General features: G+C 61.8%; 1 long non-coding RNA gene across 1 annotated transcript; it reads right to left on the bottom strand.

Moving 5' to 3' along the window:
* Positions 1-596: 596 nt before the first annotated feature.
* On the bottom strand, positions 597-22521 carry LOC311424211. Its single transcript, XR_014686015.1, has 2 exons — positions 22220-22521; positions 597-3191 (listed from the first exon to the last, which is right to left on the bottom strand). It is a non-coding gene; the product is annotated as an uncharacterized lncRNA (long non-coding RNA).
* Positions 22522-22550: the final 29 nt, after the last annotated feature.

The following is a 22550-nucleotide window of genomic DNA, read 5'->3' as shown; positions in this document are numbered from 1 at the left end:
CCCGCGCCGTGCCCCTGCGCAGGGCGAGCAGCCCCCCCGCCAGCCCCGCGTTGTTTTCAGTTTGTTAGGGAACAGCGAAGCATTTAGTCCTCATTACAGAGCTCTCGGCTGCCAAATCCTCTCCTTCGACTCCACATCTGTTCCCGAGTTGCAAGAGCCACGAGCGCGCTGGGGCTGCAGCCTGCTGCTCGGCACCATGCAGCCCACAGCTGGACGGGGAGGTGGGGGCCAGGGGAGCAGAAACCCCCGGGGATGGGGATGGGGATGGGCAGGGACGAGCAGCACAGCTCAGGCTAGGGCTGCTCGGGGTGGCTTTGCACCAGGATGCACGAGCCAGGGGATGAGGATCCCATGTCCCACCTTGGCAGCCACGCAGGGCACGAGGTGACAAAGCCACCATGCCAGCTGAGGACGCAGAGCCAGGGCCAGCCCCTGCCGCAGCCCCCAGCCCCCCGGGACACCCACCCTGCTCCGCAGCACCTCTCTGCAGCCCCCACTGCTGCCCTGCCCGGGCAGTGCTCCCCAGGAGCCTGACCCCCGGGGTTACACGTGAGCTTGTTGGAGGTCCCTGAGAAAGGCATAGCGACTGGAGCCAATTGTAGTCAGGTGGTTGTTATTATCAGTAGTTTTCATCGTAATTCAGAGCTGCTGCCACTTGCCAAGCGCTTTCTGCAGCAGCCCGTTATTAATAGCACATTGAAACGCAGCCGAGCTTTGCTTTTCCTGTCAGACAAGAACTTCTGCTGTCAACTGCTCCCTGCAGCCCGACAAAACTTCGGGTTTCCCCTGCGGACAGTGGGTGCTCGGCGTTCCGGGGCCACCGCCGTGTGTGGCACCATCTGGGTGCAAAGCCCTGCAGGGCGCCGGAGCTGGTGATGCCTCGTGGAGGTACCCCAGGAGCACGATGAGGCCGCTGTGATCCCATACCCCACCCGCCCCTGTGGCCAGGCTGGGTGCTTCCAGCAAGCTGAGGGATCCTGGAATTACAGAATAATCCACCACAAGAATTCATCCTGATCCCCGTTAGCCATCAGCTGATGCACACTGTGCAGCACGATGCCCGTCCCCAGCTATGGAGCCAGCAGTGCCCTCGGCTTTCACCCAAGGGCTGACCTGGGCTCTCCGTGCCCGTGGCGCTGGGCAGGGGGGGACCAGCCCCCTGAGCCCCCAGTGAGGATTTCACTCCCTGCTTCCTCCAATTCCAGTGCAACCGTGATTTTCACACAGAGAAACTTGAGAAAGCAACCTTTTGGCATGTTTTTGAGGCAAAGAAACACTTTGATTGGAAAACAGACCAAAGCCTAACCCATATTTGCTTGGAAATTGGCTTTGTTCTCTTTGAAAAACAGCCCAATTTTTCTATGGAAAATTGGAATAAAGACCCAGATTAGCTTCAGAAGAATGCATGTATCGCAACACAACTTTCCACGAAAATGACGGAGGTGGCAACAAAGCAAAAAACCCTCGAAAGTGGAATTTTGCCCCGCACCTCGTGGGGCAGTGGGGCAGGGCACGGGGCCAGGCGCTCACATCATCCCTCAGTGAGCATCCCACTTTGCTCCCACCACGGCTGCTGTCCCGGCCTGAGGAAAGGCAGGTGCCCCGGAAGGTGCGGCTGGTTTTTTTCCAGCGAGCTGGTTTAATACAAGAAATTAACTCACCCTACAAAATTTGCCCTGTTAATGCGATTTTGGCGTGGCATGTTGCCCGATAGGATTTCTATTAAAATGTGATTTCCTCCTGCTTATAATTTCATTATCCGAGGCATTTGTGTAGCACATCGACCACGCAGGTAATATATGGGTAGGGTTGCTAAATCAGAGAGCGTGCACGTTTTTTAATGGAAGGTTGCAAACAGACACGAAATAATCAAGGCTGGATACGGCCGCCATCATTTACTGCTGTCTGACATGGTGAAATACTTCATCGAGGGGTTATTGCCATTTAACACATCCTTCACTTCTCCCATCTTTCCTGAATAAAGTGCCCGGCTGTCCCATCCGTCTCCACGCGGGGATCTGTCAGCGCCGCGCTCTGCACAGCCTGCCAGCAGCGCAGTAATTCTGATGGATGCTGCAATCAGCGCGGCCGAGCAGGAAGCATATTTCTCTTTTATTTATCAGCAGCGAAGGTGTTCCCTGTGAATTCAAAGACAGGCCTGTGCCGGTGAGGGGGAAACAGCCGCGTTCATCTCTTGCCCCATCCATCTCACCCCGGATTCTCCAGACCATAAATTCGGCTCGCCGCCCATCCACGTGTCAGTACAGCCCCTTCCCCACAGCTGCAAACTCCTCTGAAAAAAGCTTCTATTCTATTCTATTCTATTCTATTCTATTCTGTTCTGTTCTGTTCTGTTCTGTTCTGTTCTGTTCTGTTCTAGCAGCTGGGAGGGAGCAGAGAGGTGTTCTCGTGCTGCCGTGGTGCCTGCCGTGTGGAGATGCTGTGCCCGGTGCTGCCACTTAGCATTCGCCCCGCGTCTGGCAAATAAACACCGCTTTGTTCTAAGCCCCTCACTGCAGAGGCAAGAAGCACTCAGGGGCTTTCATAAAGCCCATCTGCATAATAATGGTGGGGAATTCTTATCGGGAGTGATCCGAGTGTCACAAACCGCAAGCCAGCCGTGAATTATGGGGAGGAAACAGGGAGGAGAAAATGACCCTGGCTGCTGCGGAGCCCAGGGAGGAGGAGGGACGGCCGGGAGCTGCTCTTGTGCTTTGCCCTTTCCACCCAAGGTATCAACAAGCCTGGCTGCATCCATACACGTGGAGAAACATCCAGAGGCCAGAGGTGCTCCTGAAGCCATCTCAGGACCTTTGAAGCACCGTGGCACGGAGAGGAGCACTGCAGAAGGGCACCAGGGCCAGGCCAGGGGTGCTGGTGAGCGCCCCGGAGCCCTGCCGAGCTCCCTCGGGGCTCCCTGCCCGTGGGAATACGTGCCGTGCCACCCACCAGATGGGCGACTGCTGAGGAAATTCTGATTTACGAGCAGCCAAACCTGCCAATGCCGCCGCTCTCCGGAGAGGGAGATGTGTTTTTTCTGGAGCGCTGCAGGGCCGGGGGCTGCTTTAAGCCCCGAGCCTTCCTGAGCTCCCAGCCCCTGGGGGTGTGAGAGACGCGGAGGTGATAACTTATGCAGACACACATGTTGTTACCCGGCCAGCTGAAGTTAGCATGAATCAGGAACTCCGGCTCTGCAAGAAAAACAAAGACAGCGAAACGAGGCAGGGCAAATGGAACAAAAGCCCCTTCCTAATTAAGAGGAGAGCACAGACGGGGAGGCAGCCAGACCCAGCGCTGTGCGGCCCCGTGGCCCTGCCTGCCCCAGAACAGGGCTGGGGAAACGTGCCCCGAGCAACCCTGAACAGCAGCACAGGAGCTTTGTGAGCCTGGTGCTGAGGTTTGGGACCTCAATCTCTTATGGGGGAGCCGACACCCCCAGGTCAGACCAGGGGCAGGGGCTGAGCCTGCCCGCTCCCGGGCAGAGCGGGGCTGGGACGCAGGCAGCAACGCCTGGGGAGGGGAGCGTCCCCCCCGCACGGCTCCCAGCCCTGACACAGAGGGAGGAAGCTGCAGATCGGAATCACATCCATCAGCCGAAAAGAGCCCTTGAGAGGAGCCAAGAGTTCAGCTAGCACATCTTTAAATCATAATTTACCCTGTCTAGGAGGAGTTCAAAAGTTACTGGCTGCGAGGTCGGAGCAGACCCCTCCGAGCACACCAGGGTATTGCAGCACGGGACACGAAGTACCCGCGGTGCTTGTAAGTCATTCGCTGCTCGGAGCTCAAAACAAAACCACGTGTGTCCACCCCCAGTCCTCAAAACCTCCCCTTGTTCCTCACATAATGCAAGGAGAACATGGACGGGCAGGGAAGGAACGGGGCTGCTGACAGCGGCAGATCTGTGCCTGGTGTCACAAGCAAAGCCGATGCTCCTGAGCGTTCCCATTCCCAGCAAGATGCTGTGGGTAGCACAACAAAACACGATCTTATTTCTGCCAAGTTGCATTAGGATTTACAAGGCGTTTCCAAGACTGAATAAAAAAAAGGTGGGGGGGAGGAATTCTTGTGGATGCGCATGAATTTCAGCTCCATGCATGAGAAACTTTCACTGACTTTGGCAGGAGCCGACCGGGTCCCCTGCACCCACCGTGCAGCAGCGCCAGGCACCAGCCACAGCCATGGGCAGGAAGGGTTTGTTTCTTACCCTGGAGGGTAAAATAGGGGAGGTGGGAGCATGGGCTCTTGGGCTGCCTTCCTGGCTCGGGTCTAATTTGCTGAGTGACCCCAGGCAAGTGCCTTGTTTTGCTTTCTGTGCCCTCTGGAAGCCACCCATAAAATCGGTTTGTGAGAGGCTTTTTTTCCCCTGAGGAGCCTTCCGACACAGGGAAATGGCTTGCATGAAGAAGTGCCATTGCACCGGAGGAGCTCGGAGCCCCTCGCAGCAGCACCTGGAGAGCCCGGGGGGGGCGGCTGGGGGTGGCACCTCGCAGCCCCTCGGAGCCGCGGCTCAGCCTGCGGGGACCACGCCGGCCGCGGGAGCTCTGCAGAGCAAGAAGGGAATTAAGCATGCAGTTATTGATTCATTCCAGTTATTTTAACAGATTACTGGAAAGAATAAAGAAGGAAACCTGGCACCGCTCGGCTCAGCCCGCAGCACGCTTCCTCCCAGCGCTCCGCCACTCCCCGCGCGATTGCTCCCTGCGGACGCATTAAGGGGAGAAGTGCCCCGCTGCGGGCAGCACTGGCCTCCTGCACCGGCCAGACTGGAAGCCGGAGGAGGCATTGCTATTCTTAGCTGCCTGCCGCATCCTCTCACAGCATCCAGGCAAGGTTTGCCTAATTTTTTCCTCCACCCCCAGCTGGTTCTGGACAGACGTTTTCGTGTGCAGGAGCGTGAGGTGGGGTTTCTAGGCAGGGCAGATCTGCAGCAGTATCCTGAACCTCTGGGCAGCAGGCACTAAGGGCTTTCTATGCCAGGGATGGGCACTTTCCAGAGAATTGCTCCTCCTCGCAACGTTCAGCAGCCTGCGGGCTCCCCTGGCAGCACACAGTGCCAAGTGCGGGCTGATCGCAGGGCCGGGTGCCTCAGTGCCCACCCAGCTTGGTGCCCTCGGTGCCTTTGGTACCCCCTGAGCAGCTGCCCCACAGCCACCAAAGGACACCAAAGGACTGGTGCCCGGCACTTGTCCCCTGCCCTTCACCCCCAGCACTTTGCAAAGCACTCACACCACTGGAAATAGCAGGGACATTTGTGGGGCTGCGGATGCCCTTTGAAAAGGGACCTGGAGCAGCCCTGCGGGCACTTGTCCCCCCCCAGACACCCCCGGGCAGCACAGGAGGCTCCTTCCCGCAGGGAGCAGAGGAGCCCTGCAGCACCCTGCGGCACCGCACGCACCGCGCACCCCGCACGCACCATATGCTGGTGCTGCGCTCACACCCCGAGGGCAGAACACAAACACCTTTTGTTGCGTTTCCCTCCTATTAAATATTTATCAGCCTGATTTGCATGGCTCCTTTGCATAAGCTGCTGGAGCTGTCTCTGCGAAGTGCCTCTCTTTAAGACAATCTGAAGCATTCATATAAATAATTCTGCAGGCATTTTGACTTCCCAGGACAGAGCCTTTGTTTTATGCCATTGCCAGCAAATTCCTGGTCACATGGGTTCAGGTTTCCAGCACCAGATTAGTACACAACAGTTCCCATTGAGAGCAGCAATGGAGAATTTCCCCATTTCCTTCCAACCCCGAGCAGCGACAACCCAAATCGTGTTGGGAAATCTGGTCCTCATTTAGGTGTCCAAACAGAACCGTGCTGAAAATCCTGCCTGAAAGTGCCCTGGCACAGCGAGCCCCAGCAGCACCGCGCCGTGCAGCAACGTTTCTGCTGACATTTTGACGTGCTTTCCTTACCGAGGCCGCTCAACCAGGAGGCTCCTTTCTTACTTCTCACAGCTCCACTGAGCGAGAGGAAATAGGGTTGTTATGCTTTTGATTTCAGACCCTAATTAGGCCTCAGGAAAGGAAATAGTGCTGCTAAGGTAGTGCACGCACTGCTCACTGAAGGGTCCCAGCCATCGCTCAGAGCTCTGACAGGTTTCAGCCGGGCAGTGTCCCCTCGGCTCTGCGGTCGGGAGCGAGGAGGGGACGCTGCCCCCGTGACAAAAGCCCTATTGAGGGCTTTCAGCAGGGACTCAGGGAAGAAACATTTCCTTGCCACCTGGCACATGGGCAGAATGCACATTGGGAAAGTGGCTTTTAAATGAGAAACACCTCGGGGAGCAGAGCTCCCTGCCTCTGCGGCCACTGCCCAGGGGAAGGCGGCAGCGACCGTGGGCACGGGCAAACCCCACGCCCGGGATCCCCGCTGGTGCACGGAGCAGGCGATGCTCGGGGGGGGAGGATGGTTTCAGGTGGAGGGAGCTGGAGCAGAGCCAAAGGGCTTGGACTCGGTCCCAGCTCTGCCACAGGCTGCTGCTGGCTCTGGGGACAAAGTGACGCTGCCTTGGTGGCACCTACAGGGAGGCGGCCGCATCGCCTGGCCCCGAGGATGGGGCTGCAGGGGGGGGTGAAGCATCCCCAGCCCCAGGCAGGCAGCTCAGCTCACACACATCCCCGCCTGGGACACGCTAAAGGGCTGGATAAACCCTCCAGAAAATATTGTATTGCAGCGCTGAGCAGCATCCCCCAGAGAGCCATCTGCCACTTGTTTTTTCCCTGAAAAACTGCCCCGTCATCATGGGAAAAGCCCTTTGCCACGGGGAGCCTGACTTCCACACCAGTGTCTTCCCTAGCTCGTGGGGGTGCCATGCCCAGCCTTCTGTCCTTGCCCCTTCCCTTGCTGCCACTCCCAGCCCGCAGCTCATCTGACATCCAAGCAAAGACCTGAGCCATCAGAAGGGAAGCACAAAAGGCCACATTTCCCGTTATCTGGTGAGAAGCAGCCGCTCCGTGACACATTCCCCAAACCAGCTGCTGCAGCTCTGGCTGGGGAGAGAAGGGGCAGCATGCAGCTCCGGGTCTGGGAGCACTGGGAGCACTGGGAGCACTGGTGCTGGAGCCAGGCAGGGCAGGAAGCCTTCTGCTCCCACGGCCATGGGCTCGCTGTACACGCAGCCTACGTGACAGAGCCCGGAGTGTTTGCCTGAAACAGCCTCCGGCCTGAACAAGGCCATTGATTGAACAATTCTGGAAAAAGGAAAAAAAAAATACCCAGCAACAATCCAATAAGATGTTTCTGCAAATACATCACTGCCCATTAGGCCAGCACGCGGCTCCTCGGCTGCTCGATGGGTCGGCGGCACGGCGCGGTGGCTCTGCACGCCAGCCCGGATCGATGCTCCCGCCGTTATAAAGCCACTAATCACCCTGATTTATAGGCAACGTGTCTCGGAGGCACCTGGAGGCCTCCTGCGTTTGTTCCAAGAAGAGAGCTTGAAACTCGGCTGCTTTTTAGTAATTCTGGTTGGGAGGAACTGGCGGTTTCAAGCTGCCTCCAGCTCCTGTCCTGCCGGCAAGAGGTGCGAGGGGCAGCCCCGGCTGGGGGGGGGCTGGCCGGGCTCTGGGGGGCTCAGGGCAAGGCACACAGCTTTGGTGACCTACCAGGTGAAAGATAAAAACATACAGTGTCTTCTGTGATGGGATACACTTCCACAGGGAGAATGAATTTGTCTGCTCTCTGCCCTGCCCCAGGGGACGAGCAGTCCCGGGGCAAAGCCCCCACGGCTCCCACAAAGCCAAGGAAGCCCCAGGTCCCTGCTGGAGACATGGGGCACGGGGCAGAGGTGTCGGGGAGGTGGTGCAGAGCACTAAAAGGAGGGAGCTGGGCTGGTGAGGGCGCCTGGCAAAGGTCCCCACCATGGGGAGGGAGCAGGAGAGCGGCCCCGGCACCCCACGGGGTGCTGGCACAGCCTGATTAGCGCAGCGCCTCCTGCTCCGGGAGGGCTGCGGAGCAAAGGCTGCTCAGCTCATCAAGGGAGGCTGAGTGCTGCCTTGATTACGGTGACTGAGTACCTGTGCGGGCAGAACCGCCAGGTACTGGAGAGCTCTTCAATCAGCTCGTGCAGAGGATGGCACAGCGAGAGCCGGGCGCACTCAGGGACCGGAGAGGATGACGAGGGGAGGACGGGGGGGGCTGCGCCATCTCCATCCCTGCCGGGGGCTGCAGGAGACCTGCCAGCCAGGCTTGGGCACACGGGCCTCGGGGCTACTTCTGGCCCTCGAATCGATGGGTTTTATGTGTTTTCAAAGAATTTCCTGTATTTAAAGAGGGATGCTCTTAAGTGCTTCTCTGGATGAGGGCCAGAGCCGAGCACCTGCAGGACAGACGCCGGATGGGGACCGGGGGCTGCCAGCCTGGGCCTGGAAGGGGGAAATTCCCCTTGCCCGGCACCTCTCACCTCTCCTGCAGGGCTGCAGCGTGCCCAGCCCCCTGGGCCATTTGCCAGCTGCAGGATGGCCCCAGGGGCGCTGCGGGGATGCCCCCGGCCCCGCACTCTCCCATCCTGCGTGTGCCTGAAATGATGGGCAGCAGCTCCTGGGGCCGGCGTCGTCCGTGGAGAACAGGCAGCACAGACCTGAGAGTTTAACCCTTCATATTAACCTTTGCACTGTTAGCACCTGTTAAGAGGAGGCAATTAAACACCCTCACCCCGGTTTATGGACAGGCTTTGCACGCCCGGAGCAGCGCCGTCCCCGCGGTGGGGAGCTGCACACCGTGGGCACTCGGAGCCCCATCAGGGAGGACACTGGCTGCTCTGCAGCTTTTGAGGTGCACTCAGGTGGATTTTTTTTTTCCCCCAAGCCCCCTTTTTTTATGCTATTTCCTCCAGGCTTTCCAAGACAGGCTCTTGGCTCCTTGGAGCTGCCTCCCCAGCCCAGCCCAGCAGCCTGTCCCGAGCCCACAGCGCGCCTCCAGGGGACCAGGAACCCCAGCGTCCTGGTGCTGGAAAGAGAGGAGAGGTGTGAGAGGCTGCTTTACTTGTGTCTTGTAAATAATGCATTAGTTTGCACTTACAGGAGCCTGAAAACACAGGGAACCGTTTTGTATTTCTGCCAGGCTGCTGAGCCGGTTGCTGCTCCCTCAGCGGCTGCTCCTGGAGGCAGAGGCGCAGCATCTCCCCCTCCCCTGGGCTCCTTCCTTCCCACTAACCCTGCTTTTTACTCTTAATTTCCTCTTTCCTATTTAATGAGCTGGTAAATATCAGGGATGATGCCTTTCTCAGCGCGCCCTGTGCATTAGTGAGAGATGATCCCATTGGGAGCAGCCCAGCTCAGTGCACCAGAGCTGCTCCTGCAGGAGCCCCCCCCAGGCAGCTCTGCGCTCTCCCCGGGGAGCAAAATTCCCTGGGGAGCCCCGAGCATGTCCTGTCCTGGTCCTGGCCCTTCCCCAGGCTGGACACAACCCTTGCTGTGCACCCAGAGCATTCCTGCTGTGCAAAACAAGCGAGGCTTCACCTGGGGAATGCAGAAATTCCCAGAACTGCGGGTCACACTCTGAGAAAAACACGGTGGTTTTGGTTTTCTGTTCATCAGAAAGGCAGCAGAGAGCAAACAGGTTCTGCTTTTGGAAACCACGACCTTGCAGCCCAGGGACCAGGACACGTCAGCTCATCAGCGCCCATCTGCCAGAGACTCTGCATGTACCGGAGGTGTCAGAGCGACAGAGAGCGTAATTGCTAAATAATTCATCAGAACAGGCCAAACAAAAGCAAGTGAAAGAGCAGCCCAGCAGAGTAAACACGCAGGCAGACCCCAGAACGCCGGAGACGCAGCGCGGCTTCCACCCCGCCGCCAGCTCTCTGTTGGCAAGAGCGGCTTGGAAAACTCCGGGCGGCTTCGCTCCCAAGAACACGCCTGTTGGTTTTCCCTCTGTCCCTCCAGCAACCCCCGGGACACCGCTTCCCCTTCTGCCCCTCCTGCTCGTCCCTATTTCCAACCACGCTGTGGGAGGGCTCCCCCAGCCAGGGCTGCTGGGTGCCCGCACAGCCCCTCGGCTGCACCCCGGGGTCCTCACCGGGGGCGAAAGGGGAGCCCCGGCCCCCACCCGCAGGTGCCGGGCTGGGCACTGGCTCCCCTCCACGGCCGGGTGAATTTGCATCCAGAAATTGCCCGGGGGCACGGCCGGCAGGTTCCTGGCACCCCTCGCACAGGTTAAATCTGTCTCAGACCGCAAATGAGAGGTGTCTGCTGGGCTCTCTGAAATTACAGTGCGGAGCGGCCCGCGTAATTAGGAGCTTTGCTCTGAAAGCACAGCCCTGCAATGAGAGCCCTGCACACGCTTCTTCCTCCCCGGCATAAATCAGGGCAGGAGGGCCCCATCCTGCCCCCAAAACGGCGTGCAGGAGGGCTGCACCCCCGGGAGCTGCCCTGTGCTGGCTGGCAGCCTCCTGGTGCAGGACTGCAGCACGGATGTGTGTGCACGGGGCACGGGACTGCTGCGTCCCTGCACCTCGTCCTCCCCCTGCTTTGGGATTTCCAGCTCTGAGACAGGAACACGGGGCCCTACGCTTCCAGCTCCTCACAGAGGGTCTGGCCACAGCGGGGCTTCCCGTGGGGGAACCACGGTGCGATGGGGATCGCCCGCCCCGTGCCACGCAGCAGCAGCAGCAGCAGCAGGAGCACCTCCCAGCCCTCGCAGCCACCCCGTCCCCTGGCAGAGACCCCGCGGCCGTGCCAGGAATGCACTTGGCCGGCAGCTTCCCGGTCCCGTAAGTGCCCGGCTCTGGAGCCAAGTGGCCGCTTCCCAGTGCCCGGGCAGCAGCAACATCTGCGGAGGCGGCCTTGGAACCGCAGGAGCCTTTGTCCTACAGAGGGAAATGGCGAAGAACCCGCATCTGTCAGAAAAAAAAAGCCCTGCAGGAGAACAGGGGCTGCTGCCCGTGTGCTAGAGAAGCGGGGCAGGGCTGTGGGGTGGCAGGTTCCAGAGAAACGCCGGGGACAGGGAGGTTTAGCAGCTGGCAGCCCGGTGAAATGAAATGCCAGCCGCTGTACAAGCTCCTTGCCCATCCATCACCGATTCCTCCGTCTGCAGCCTCCGAGCTGGGCCTTGGCTCCTCCGGCCCCCTCGGCAGCAGCAGCGGTGTGTGCACAGCCTTCAATAAATCTCGCTAATGGAGGGCCTGCGAAATCCATTTCCAGACCGCAGGGCAGGACCGAGAGCCCCGGCACAAGTGGCAGCTGCCCCCGTGCTCCCAGCAGCGAGGACGCGGGCACCAGGGGCACTCGTGCAGGGGGACCCCTCCGCGGGCTGTGCCAGCGAACCAGCAGCGAGGGGCCTGGGGAGGTTCTCACACGGAGCTGGCCTTTTTGTCAAAACAAAGCAGAACAGAAAATCTGGAGTTTTGTGGGGGTTTTTTTTGTTGTTTTTTTTTTTTTTTTCACTGAAACCTCACATTCTCCCTTGCAGATAAAATTTCACTTTCTGTTTTTTTTTTTTGTTTTTTTTTTTTTTTTACTTTAAAACCAAAATAACCTAAAACATCTCAGAAATGCACTCCGTAGCCCGGCCCCACATGCCTACCAGCATCCCCATCCCAGCGGCACAGCTCCTGGGGCCGCTCCTCCCCACCGCATCCCGCGGCGCAGATGCGAGGGCGCAGCCGGGCGCAGGATGCGACTGCGGTCTGCTGCCAGCCCCACGACCCCGGCCTCGCCCCTGGGCAGCAGCTTCCTGCCCACCCGATGTTTCCGAAGTCTTGCAATTGAGAGCCAAATTGCTCTTCCCTTCCTGCCCGCGCTGGTTTTGGTACCGCTTCCAGAGCGGGCGGCTCGTGCCAGCACAGGGACGCGCGCCGGTGCCGGGGCCGCAGCTCCCTGCAGAGCCCCGGCCCCGTTCGTGTCCTGGCCACGCAGGGTGAGGGACGAGCAGGGGACACTGCCCGGGATGCGGAGGGTGCATCCAGGCTCCTTGCCACCCCCTCGGTAGCGGTGCTATTCCTGGCCTAATTGCTGCTCCCCAGCCAGCAAAGCACGCACGCTGCGGCTCGGTAATAGCTTTAGTGCTCGCGCACGTCGCTGGTAATTGCATTAAGGCTCGGCAGGATCCTCCATCAAGCCCTGCAAGCTCCGACACTCGCGTAGCGTGTGCGTGTCCTGGCAGGAGGGGCGGGCAGGTCCCACCTCGGGCTCCCTGCTGCCCCCAGACCCCCGGTGCCTGCCCCCCGCCACCCTGAGCCTCGTCGCAAGCCCTCGGGTGAGGCCACTGCGTGCGCCTCCAGCTGCGCCGCATCAGATGTACGCTTGGGCCATTGTCCCTGTGGGTCTTTTGTCACCTAAAAATGCCACCTGTGTCTTCCTGCACACTGGGGTAGTTTGTAATCGGTGCATCTAAATACGTACGTCTGTATATATATGCGCACAGCTGACCAGGAGAGCTATTTAAAGCCCAGGCTAGGAGGAGGACCGCCGCCGAGCCCAGCGTTTAGGAAACGGCTGCGAGCCGAGGACACGCTCCCACCCCAGCGCCTGTGCTGCGGGGTCACGGGCTGGCAAAAACAGGGCCGTAAGCAGGGCTTGGAGGAACTTTAACCAAACACCGGGGGAGGCACCTGCCCCACGGGGGGCAGCAGCTCAGCCCCACGGCACCCCAGGAGCGCGGCGCCCCGGGACAGCCGCAGGGCGTGGGGCGCGGGTGCCGATGGCGCAGCCGGTGCTGCCCTGGCCGCCCAGCACCTGCTGTGCCCTCGCACCTGGGCACAAAGGCAGCCACTGTGCCGGGAACCCGACACCGGCCAGCTGAGCCCGGCCGCCGGGGATTTGCGCAACAGAAACCCCAGGCCCCTGCCAAAGCCAACAGAGGCTGCTGCCGGCCGGGGAAGGCGCGGAGCGGAGTTCAGAGCGGTTGCTCCGGCCCAAAGGCAAACCACCTCCTGCCAGCTCGGATGCAGTGGCTTTGGGAGTTTTTTGCTTCCTCCCCACGACCGTTTGCGTCAGCCCTTTCTGCAGCACGGTGGGAACAAAAGCCTCTGCAAGAGGCCGAGCGCTGCAGCTTCCCCTTGGCCAAGCGCTGCCACCAGCCCTGGGCACAGGGCAGCCCCGGGGCCAGCAGCGGGGCTGGGGTGATGCTGCACCCCCAAACCTGCCATGGCCCCATGCCCCTCGGAACCACCTCTTGGCTGCATCCACGTGGGGACACCGCTGCTGGGCAGCTCTGTCTGGGAGCTGAGGGTGAAGGTGCTGCATTTTGGGGCAGGGAGATGCTGCTGCCGTGGGCACAGACACCCCTGGGTGCGGGACACCCCTCTGCCACGCATTCCCAGACAGCCCCATCCCGACCGTGCTGCAGGGATGTGTGCTCAGGGGACCAACAAGGTCTCCTCTGCCCCCCTTGGTGCCAGGGGCAGCATGCCCAGGGTGGGGGAGCTGCTGGCCCCCAGCCAGCACAACATCTGGGCAAATTAGGAGCGGCGCTAACGAGCAGCCCCCTCCAGGAGCCAAGGCTGGGAAGGCTGCTGCACGGGGCCGGGCGGGAAGGGCTCTCCTCGCCATGGGGTCGGGTTTGGTTCTCCTTCCCCAGGACCCTTGGGGGGGTCGTGCAGCCTCCAGGGGCAGGCACCTCACACAACAGCACCTTGCAGGAGGACAAGGCCTGGGGTTGTTTGTGCTGTGATGCCTCTGGGCATCCTCCTCCTCCTCGGCCCCCCGAGCAGTGCTCCCGGCACAGCCGTGCCGTGGGGGTACCTGCTGCCGGCTCTGTCCCCCCACGGCCACCGCCCCTGCTCGGGGCCAGCTGGCAGGTGACGATGCGGGGGCTTTGTCTCTGGCCTATGATGTTGCCCATGATTTATAGGTCATTTTACAGCAGCTGTAAAGAGGCTGTAAATTATAGGAGGGGCATAAATTAGCCATGGACCCCTTTACTGGCCATAAAGATCTAAGGCCCACCACAGCTGCCTTTGGAGCTGGCACTCGGGAGCATTCCCAAGGACAGCCAGGGGTGTCTTCAGCCAGGCCACGGGGGCCGCGCGCGGTTGTTTGGCAGCCCGACATAAATGGGCCCTTTTATTGCAGCGGGGCCCAGGAGCCGGCCGTGACAGGTGGGGAGGGGCCGGGGGCACCCAAAGGGGCCAGGCATGGGGGGCCGGGGGCTCCCTTCCAAGTCTGTACCTCTCCAAACCCATTTCACTGAGGGGTCCCTTTGTGCCCCCAGGGGCCCCCGGCACAGCCCCGGCGGGGTTGGGGTCCCGCAATGAGCCCCTCACCCAGCTGCAGCGGGGATGTGTCGGGGTGCTTGGTCTGGGGGGCTGGGGTGGGCGATGCTGCTGGGCTCCTGCTCCTCGCAGGAGGCAGCGGGACCCCCCCGCAGCACCTCTGTGCCGTGGGACGCCGGAGATGTCGAGGTCCCCGGCTATAAATACCGCGGACGAGGCCAGAGGCGGCTGGCACGAGCCCAGGCACACGGCAGCTGAAGCGCAGGACGGAGCTCGCCCAGGGCTGCAGGGGGGGTGCACGGAGCCCCCCGTGCACGCTGAGCTCCCCCAGCATCAGCCCCACGTCCTCCTCCCAACGAGCCCCGGCTGGGCTCTGGCAGCTCTCGGCAGGTCGCTGCCTCCGGTGCCCTCTCCGTGCAGAGCCTCTCGTCTGTGCGAAATTCCCCCAAATTCCTTCACCGTCTGGCCTGCCCCGGCGTCAGTTGGTGCCCTGTTGTTCTCGTGTGTGACCCTGGAGCACAAACAGCTTTGCAGCTCCTCGCCGTCCCGTTAATTACATTATGTCTAACGAGAAGGATCAGGCGGAAGGGATTAAACTTTGATTCTGCTTCCGCGGTCCCAGCGCACAGGAGAGAAAAGCAGCTTTATCCCTTCGGAACGGGGGTCGTTTTTCACACCCGCTCCGATCCCAGCGCTAATCTCCTTAGTTTGCACAGCCCGCAGGCAGCTCCCCGTGGCAGGGCAGGGTCCCGGGCTCTTCCCTTCCCTTCCTTGCCCAGCCTGGCAGCTCGCTGGGTGCTGATGGAGCTGAACTTTGCAGCCCCTGCCCCAGCACTCGGCTGCTGCCACAGCCCTGGCCCTTTTGGTGGCTTCTCCCCTCCCCGAGCTGCCTTCTGCCTGTCCCAGCCGGGCCGAGCAGCACGTTTGGGATTTCAGAGAGCTGCCAGAGGCTCGGCGTTTCCTCCTGCCTGGGGCTGCAGCTGCTGACCGCATGGCCACGAGCAGCAGATATCTGCTGGGATTGCAGCACATATCCCCATGTTTCAGGGGGGAAGCTTCAAACATTCGGGGTCCACACGTGCACAGCACCCACCCCAGAGCCCACCCAAAGCCCCACGGAGGGGAATTTGCTGCGTGAACACAAAGGCAGCTGGAATTGCCAGCTCGAGGGTAGGACCAGTTCTGCCCAGCAAACCTGTCAGCTGGAGCAAGCACGCTGCCACCCTTGCTCCTGGGCGAAGGATTTGCATGATTCTTCTGCATCAATTTGCCTTCGTTACCGTGCAGGGCACATCCACGAGCCGGTGCCGCAGCCCGGCAGAGCTCCAGAGACGAAGCGGGGTCAGCTCCCTGCCACTCAGGCTGCTGGCAGGGGGGTGCTTTGCATTTTGAAAGGCTGGGGCACGACCCTCCTCTCTGCATGCAGCTCTGCGCCTGCCCTCGGCTCACCTCGGTCGCCAAAATGCCGGCTGCTGGCTCCCAGGGCTGCCCAGCTCCCCGGGGAATGGGGCAGGTGTTTCCTGCAAGGCCATCGCCCTCCTCAGCCCAGCCCATGGCACTAAGACAGCTCGGAGGCAGCATTTCACAGCCCTGTCAGAGGCAGGGGACTGAGCACCGAGTGCCATGGCAGAGCCAAGGACCGGAGAGACATTTTGCTCTGGGTAAGGGCTGCTCAGCTGGAACAATGCCTTGCAAGCCACAGGATAGCACCGGAGCTGAGATTTCTAAGCCCTGTGGCAGATGAGAGCTGTGCCATTATGCTGGTGGGGCAGGGACGTGCCAGCACGGCGCTGGGTGCAGCCTGGCCGCAGCTCCACGGCTGTACCCGGTGAAGGGCCCCGCTCCCCCCAGTGTGCCCAGCATCCCCCCAGCACGCTGCCTCTGCAAGCTCCTGACCCCCGGGTCTCCCAGCAATAACAGGGACGACCTCTGCCCCCCGCGCAGCACAGAGGGACCCTTGTGCTCCCCGCCGTGCCCAGACCCGGCAGCAGCTCGGCGGCATCGCGTGCTGCAGCTCTCAGAGCTAACAAGAGGGCCGGGGGCTGCCCCGGGATGCCGTCAGCAGGGGCTGTGGGGTGGCAGCCTCTGCCGAGCCCCCCGGTAGCTGCAGCACCGCGGGGGCCACGCGCAGCCACTGCCCCCAGGCCGGGAGCGCAGCTGCCGCCCAGCGCTCCCTGCTCGAGTGCTAGACAGCAGCAGTAAATCTGGGCTTGTTGCTGGAGACCCCAAGGAGAGCATCTGCAGCTTGTTTTCAGCATGAACTCCTGTAAAAAGGGCACCGTCCCTATAAATCCGTCACGGGGAAACTTCCTGGAAGCTTCTGTTCCTCCAGTCCTTCGTGCGCAGACACCCTGCCACCGCCGGGACACGCTGGAGGGGCCTCACACCCCACCCCTCACAGCCCTGCTCCTGGCACCTCCTCGGTGCCCAGCAGCGGGGGCTGGAGCTGCCAGACATGGGCACAAAAAGTCCCCAGAGAGCCCCAAAAGGCAGCCAGAAAGCTCTGCTGGGGCCCTTCACACCACGCAGACAGCGCAGGCTTGAAGCCTTCTTGGAAACCATTGCCCGTGAGCAAGGAGAAGGGTAAATACTTCCAAGCCAAGTATCGGAGAACAAGCATACCGCAGGATGTTTCCTAGCCCTGCAGATTAATCCCCGAGGAATTAATCAATAAGAATCCAATTTAAGAAGCTTTTATGCACCTGGGCTCTGTTGCGCTCTCTCTGTGCCACTTGCGCAGCCCTGCACTGCAGGTGCCGGCTGAGGACGAGGCACCGGGGAGCTCTGGTGGCTGCTTATCTCTTATCTCTTATCTCTGGCTGGGGCTGTGGTGCGGGGCCAAGCTCTTCCCAGCCGTGCCGTGAGCCCCATCCCCTGCCTGTCCCTGGGGGCGGCGGGGGCGCAGCAGCGGGGCACCCCAAGGGTTGGGGCTGTGTCCCGGGGCGCAGGCGCTGCCCCTACGGAGGGGCTAACCCCCCCTCTGCCGGGTTTGCATTCCTGTGTCAATGGGAAATGTGATCCCGAAGCACCGGCCCCACTGTGCCCCCAGGAAAGCCGCTGATGAGGAGCCGAGGCTGCAGCCCCTGGGGACTGCTCCAGCCCTGCTGGGATGCGCTGGGGGCTGCAGCTCGTCCCCGGCTCCCGGTGCAACCAGGGCTTTGCTGTGGCCGTGCCCCGTGGCTCTCGTCCCTCTGGGGAGGTCTCTGAGGGGCTGGAGGAGGTGACGGGTGGACGGGAGGTTGGAGGGGATGCGTCCGGGCAGGGCGAGCGAGGCAGGAAGGGCTCCGAAAGTGGGCGGTGGAAGAAATGAGCTGGAAAAAGCTAAATGTAGGAACGTGGTGCTTCCATCTCACTGCTTGTCAAAGGGCAGGGGGGAAGCGTTCTTCCTTCATGGAGACACCCTTAGGAGAGGGCCTTCAGCCCAAGTTACATCCCCCAGATGCCCGGGGAGACTTGCAGAGCCCTGCAGGAGCATCCCCAGCCCTGGGGATGTGTGAGCTGTGTGAGCACGAGGGGCTGAGCGCTGCTGCAGGGCAGCCCAGCGAGGGCTGGAAGTGGCTGGGGGGGACGTGAGAGCCCTGCTGGTGTCTGGGGAGGGTTCCTGGGCGGTGTGTGTGTGTGTGGGTGTGATGGGAGCGCTGCCTCGGCTCTGGGTAGCCCCTCTTCCAGGGAGGGCTGGGGCACTTTGGGTGCTGCAGGAGCAGGGAAAGGGCCAGAGGAGCCCGGAGAGCCCACGGGGGAAGGTGAGAGGAGCCGCCTGCAATCTGGAGGGGGTGAGGGAGTTTAGGGTCTGCCTGTGGTTTGCTTTGCCTTCCTCCTCCTCCCCTCTTCCAGCGTGTGGGAGGCAGCTCCGTTCCGGCCTCAGCAGCAGCAGCCTTGTGTGGGTTTGGCAAAACAAGCGGGCAAAGCTCTCTGCCCTGGTCTATAAATACAGCGGCTTCTTCAGGGCTGTCTAGACAGGAAGCCGGCCTGCGAACGGGGAGAAAACTCCCCACGTTAAAGGGGACCAGCAGCCCGTGCCGGGAGCCCGGGGAAATACTCCCCAAATACCCAGATGTGCGCGGGGAGCTCCTCTCAGTGGGGCACGGGCACTGTGAGCGGGGTCACCGCTGGGCCGGGTGCATGGATGGAGACTCCTCGGGCTCCAAAAATCCTCCCTTCCCTTTCCTGGGAGTGGGCAAAGCCGAGCACCAAGGACCTCGTGCCCAGCTCCTCGCCTGTGTCGGGGAGGCAGCGCGGCCACGCAGCGCCCGTGCATCACTGCGGGGCCCCGAGGGTCGCCCTCCTTCCCTGCGGGCTGGGAGGCTGCTCAGCGTTTGCTTTGCTTTCATTTTGTACCCTTGCAGGGGAAGGCCATCTCCACGGTTGTTTTGTTGTTGGCTGTGGCTTTTTTTTTCGTTATAAATATCCAAGTGTTGCTTGAAAGAAAGAAGAAGGGAAAAAAAAAAAAAAAAAAAAAACAACACCACTCTAGGTAGTGGGAGAAAAATCATAGCCCATGGGTAATGACACATAATTGCAGCCTTTCTGCTGATGAAAGAAGCTGCCATTGGACTCCTAAATGACAGCGTGCACAAAACGCTATTATCAGATTATCTGAGTGGCGGAATCTGTGCAGCACCAGGGAGGCGCAGCGCCCGCTGCTCCCGGCCCCGACGGCTGCTGGTGCCCACGGAGCTGCCTGGGGAGGAGAAACCCGCACCCCCTGCACCCCCGAACCCAAATCCTGCCCCAGCAGCCTGCATGGTGCCACCCTGCGCCCCCCGTTCCCAGCAGGGTCTGGGTGCAGCAGCCCCAGGGGCTGGGCTGTGCGGATGGGGCTGAGCGGATGTGATAAAGGGATCAGCTCGTGCCCTCGCGGGCTGGGGGCGATGTGCACCAGTGATTTGTCTCTTGCTCTTTGCCTGTGTCATGGTGAAAGCTGTAAATTACCCGCATTTGTTATCGGGAGCTTCCTCCTCTGCTAGGCTCAGGCAACAGCCAGCAGCAGCCGCTGTTATCGCCCCTCTCCTCCCTTTACCCCTGGAAATCCCTGCGGGTCTGATCCTGCAGCCTCAGGAGCCCCTCTGGGCCCCTAGGCAAAGGGTGTCCGGCACCAAACACCTCGCCCCAGCCCCTGGGACAGCGGCTGCTGTGCTCCTGGCACCTTGTGGGGTGTCCTCCAGGGGCTGACCCGCTCCGTCCCAGGGCCCTGAGCCTGCCTGGGCTCTCCAGAGGGGGCCGAGGGGCGTGGGATGAGCGCAGCATCAGCGCAGCTAATGAAAAGTGCTGCACGTCCCCTGGGACGGCTAATTAAACGCCGCAGCCCTGCGAGAGCCTGGCTGGAGCAGCGCGACACTCACAGCAGCTCGGCTGCGGCGTGAGGGGGCCATGGCAAGCAAACATCATTAATTTCCCTCCGCAAATCGATCGGGGGGCAGAAGTCAGGCCCGCCTCGTACCGAAGGTGCAGGGCAGGGAATAATCCTCCGCACGGCTCCTGCTCAGCCTCCCAAATGCCACGTCTGTGACCCCAGGGTGATCCCAGGGGAGCCCGGAGCACCCCTGCTCCTGGAGCTGGCCTCTCCTCCGGCTGGTGCGGTGATGCCGGGGCTGCGTGGCAGGCGGGGGCATCCGAAGGATCCGCTTCCCTTCCTCGCCATCAGGACAGCAGCCACGCAGCGCCAGATGGAGGCTGTTACGGTGCTGCAGGATGCAACCGAGGAAGGAAAAAAGCTGCTTTGGGTCAAAGAAAATGGCAGAAAAACCTCAGAGTGAGGAGCGTGTTGGGGCAGCGAGCTGAGCTGCAATCCTGGGGCCCCGCAGCCAGCTCCTCGCCCCGGGACAGCCGCGTCCCAGTGCCCGTGTGGCCAGACTGGGGCCGCGGGCAGCCCAGTGCCTGTGGCTGCAGCCAGAGCCGCTAATAAGGCTTTATTGAGCCGCAGCGGAGGGGCGAGAGAGGGGGCTTCCTGTAAAGGCTGCACTTAGCCTCTAAATCACGCCCGGGAGCTAATGTTTGCTTCCCGTCGCTGCTGATTTCCCTGCGTCACATTTTCCTGGGAAAGCTGGTGCTCTGCAAGCTGCCGGGAGAGCTCTCTGTGCCATACCCACCGGAGGCCGGGAGCTCGAGAGGGGCTCAGCTGCTCCCCGAGGTGGCTCCAGCAGCCCTGCCTCAGGCTGCCCCGCACCACGGACTGCAGCTGGGGCAGCCCCAGCCTTGGCACAGCGTGCCGGAGCCACTCGGCGTGGTTCAGCCGTTCCCCAGCAGGGAGCTGCTTGCCAAGGTCGGCCAGCACACCTGGGAGCCTCCGCAGCGCGGGGGAAGCAGAGGAATGACGACAGGGACGGGCAGAGGCTCCGGCTGCCTTCACGGCAGGGCTCAGGTCTCCTGCCCCAGCCACGGGACCGGGCTGCATCCCTGGTGCCCCGCAGCGGGGCCGGTGCCCGTCCAGCCTCGAGCACCCGCGCAGCGCAGCAGCACCCGCGTGTGCAGCCGGCCCCCGGCACCCTGCACGGCCCCTCCTGCGGGCTGGGACCCAGGAGCCCGGCAGCTGCCTGCACCCTGAATGGCTCCGGCCCTTTCAGGGAGAGCTGGAGCTGCCAAAGTCTTTGTCCCGTCAGATCTCTCAGGGAAAGCTCTTTGTTCTTCAGCACTTGCTCCTGCCTCCCCCTCTCCGAAGCTAAACTAGATGCATCTGCTTTTGTTTTCTAAATGCAGAATTAGGGACTGGGAAGGGCTCCCTTTGTAGTGGGGAGGACGGGAGAGCTGCAGATCTTTAACTGGGAAACCTAAGGTCAGGGGGGAACCGCTCTGTTGTGCCGCAGCTCTCCTCCTCCCAGCTCAGCCCTTCTGGTGTCCCCCCCTGCCCGCTCTGGTTCCCAGTACAACCAGTCTGGAGACACGGGGGAACAACTGGGCAGGCTGCACCGGGTGCTCCCCAGCACTGTGCCTGGGGTCCCTGTGTCCGATGGCAGCGATGGTGGGGGTTCACCCGTGGGTGGTGTCGGTGCCACATGGGAGCGAGTGGGTAGTGGGGGGCACCCCACAGCCTTGGTGGGGTGCTGCTGTGCGTGCTGTGTACGTGTGGAGCCTGCAGTGTGTCCCTGCGTGGGGATGTGGATGGGGGGCTCCCCGGCACGGTGCAGGTTCCCAGCACCTTTAATTCAGGCCCTGCTGGTCCCACAGCAGGAGCACAGGAGAATGTGCCTTGGAGGAGCAGGAGAGGGGCCTGAGCGTGCCCCAGCTCAGCGAGCCTCTGCTGAGCCAAACCTGAGCTGCTCCCCTCCGGCTGCTGCCCGCGGGCTGCCCGATGCATGGCAAGCTGCTCAGCTGCTGTGGCAGCCACAACCTCCTTCCAGTTTATCTTAATCCTGTTCTTGATTAAGGGCAGTTAGACTGAAACCAGCCCGGGTTCATGTGAAATTAGCATCTGCCTTGCCTTGAAGTTGCATCAGGTATAGAGGAGCCCAGGACATCGTGCCCAAGGCAGGGAGGATGCCCAGGGGCAGGCAGGGGCTGGCGGTTCCCTGCTGTGGCCAAGTCCTCATTGCCTGCCCCTCCGCCTGTCCCCAGCAGGCAGCGAGCCCCAGCTCAGCCCCCAGGGCCCTGTTGCTTCTCAGGGTCCCAGCCTGGGCTCTCGGCAGCCTGAGGCCACCCCTGGGGAGTGTTGGTCTCCCCCTCCGTCCAGGAGGACCTGCTCATACTCCAGTTGTGCCACCAGATGGTGACAACTTGTGGTCACTCCCGTGCTGAGCCCCGATGCGATGCTGGGGCCGGGGATGCGGGCAGATCCCTGAGCCTGGAGCAGGGATGGTTCTCCCCATCCAAGCACTGCCATGATGGAGCGAGCAGAAAACCATAACCAAGGAACAGGAGCAGCAGGGGCACGGTCCCTTTGCCTTCCATCACGAGGAGGTGTCACAGCGCAGCCCTGTAGGACCCCTTCGGGGCCAACTTTAACAAGTCCGGGACAAAGCCGGGGGTGGCTCTGCAGCCCCCACGCTCCCTGCTCTTGGCTCAACTCCCCCGTGCGCGGTTTGCTGGGGGAGCATCCCGGCAGGCGTCTCCCCGTCCCCCCCCTCTCCCCGTCCGCACCTCTGTCATCCCGGGGGGAACCCGCGCCGGGGGCTCTGCACGGCTGCTGCTGGAGGTGGGCGCCCGGATTTTGGTCCAAACGCAGCGCTGCGACCGCCACGGCCGCCCCGGCCGCTGCCCCGCCGCGATTGCAGCGCCGGCGGCCCGGAGGTGTCCGCCCCGGGGGCTGCCCCGGGGGGGAGCGCGGCCCGGGGGGCGCCGAGGGGGCGGCCCGGCGGCGACTACAAGCCCCATCAGGCCGCTGAGGAGGAGGAGGAGGGCTGCGAGGAAGGCGGGGGAGGAGCCGGGGGGAGGCGGCGGGGTGCCGGGGGAGCGGCTCAGTCCGGCGGCG

The sequence above is a fragment of the Aythya ferina genome (genome assembly GCF_964211825.1).
Source record: "Aythya ferina genome assembly, chromosome: 27".
Lineage (NCBI taxonomy): Eukaryota > Metazoa > Chordata > Aves > Anseriformes > Anatidae > Aythya > Aythya ferina.
This window is presented reverse-complemented; position numbering and strand designations above follow the sequence as displayed.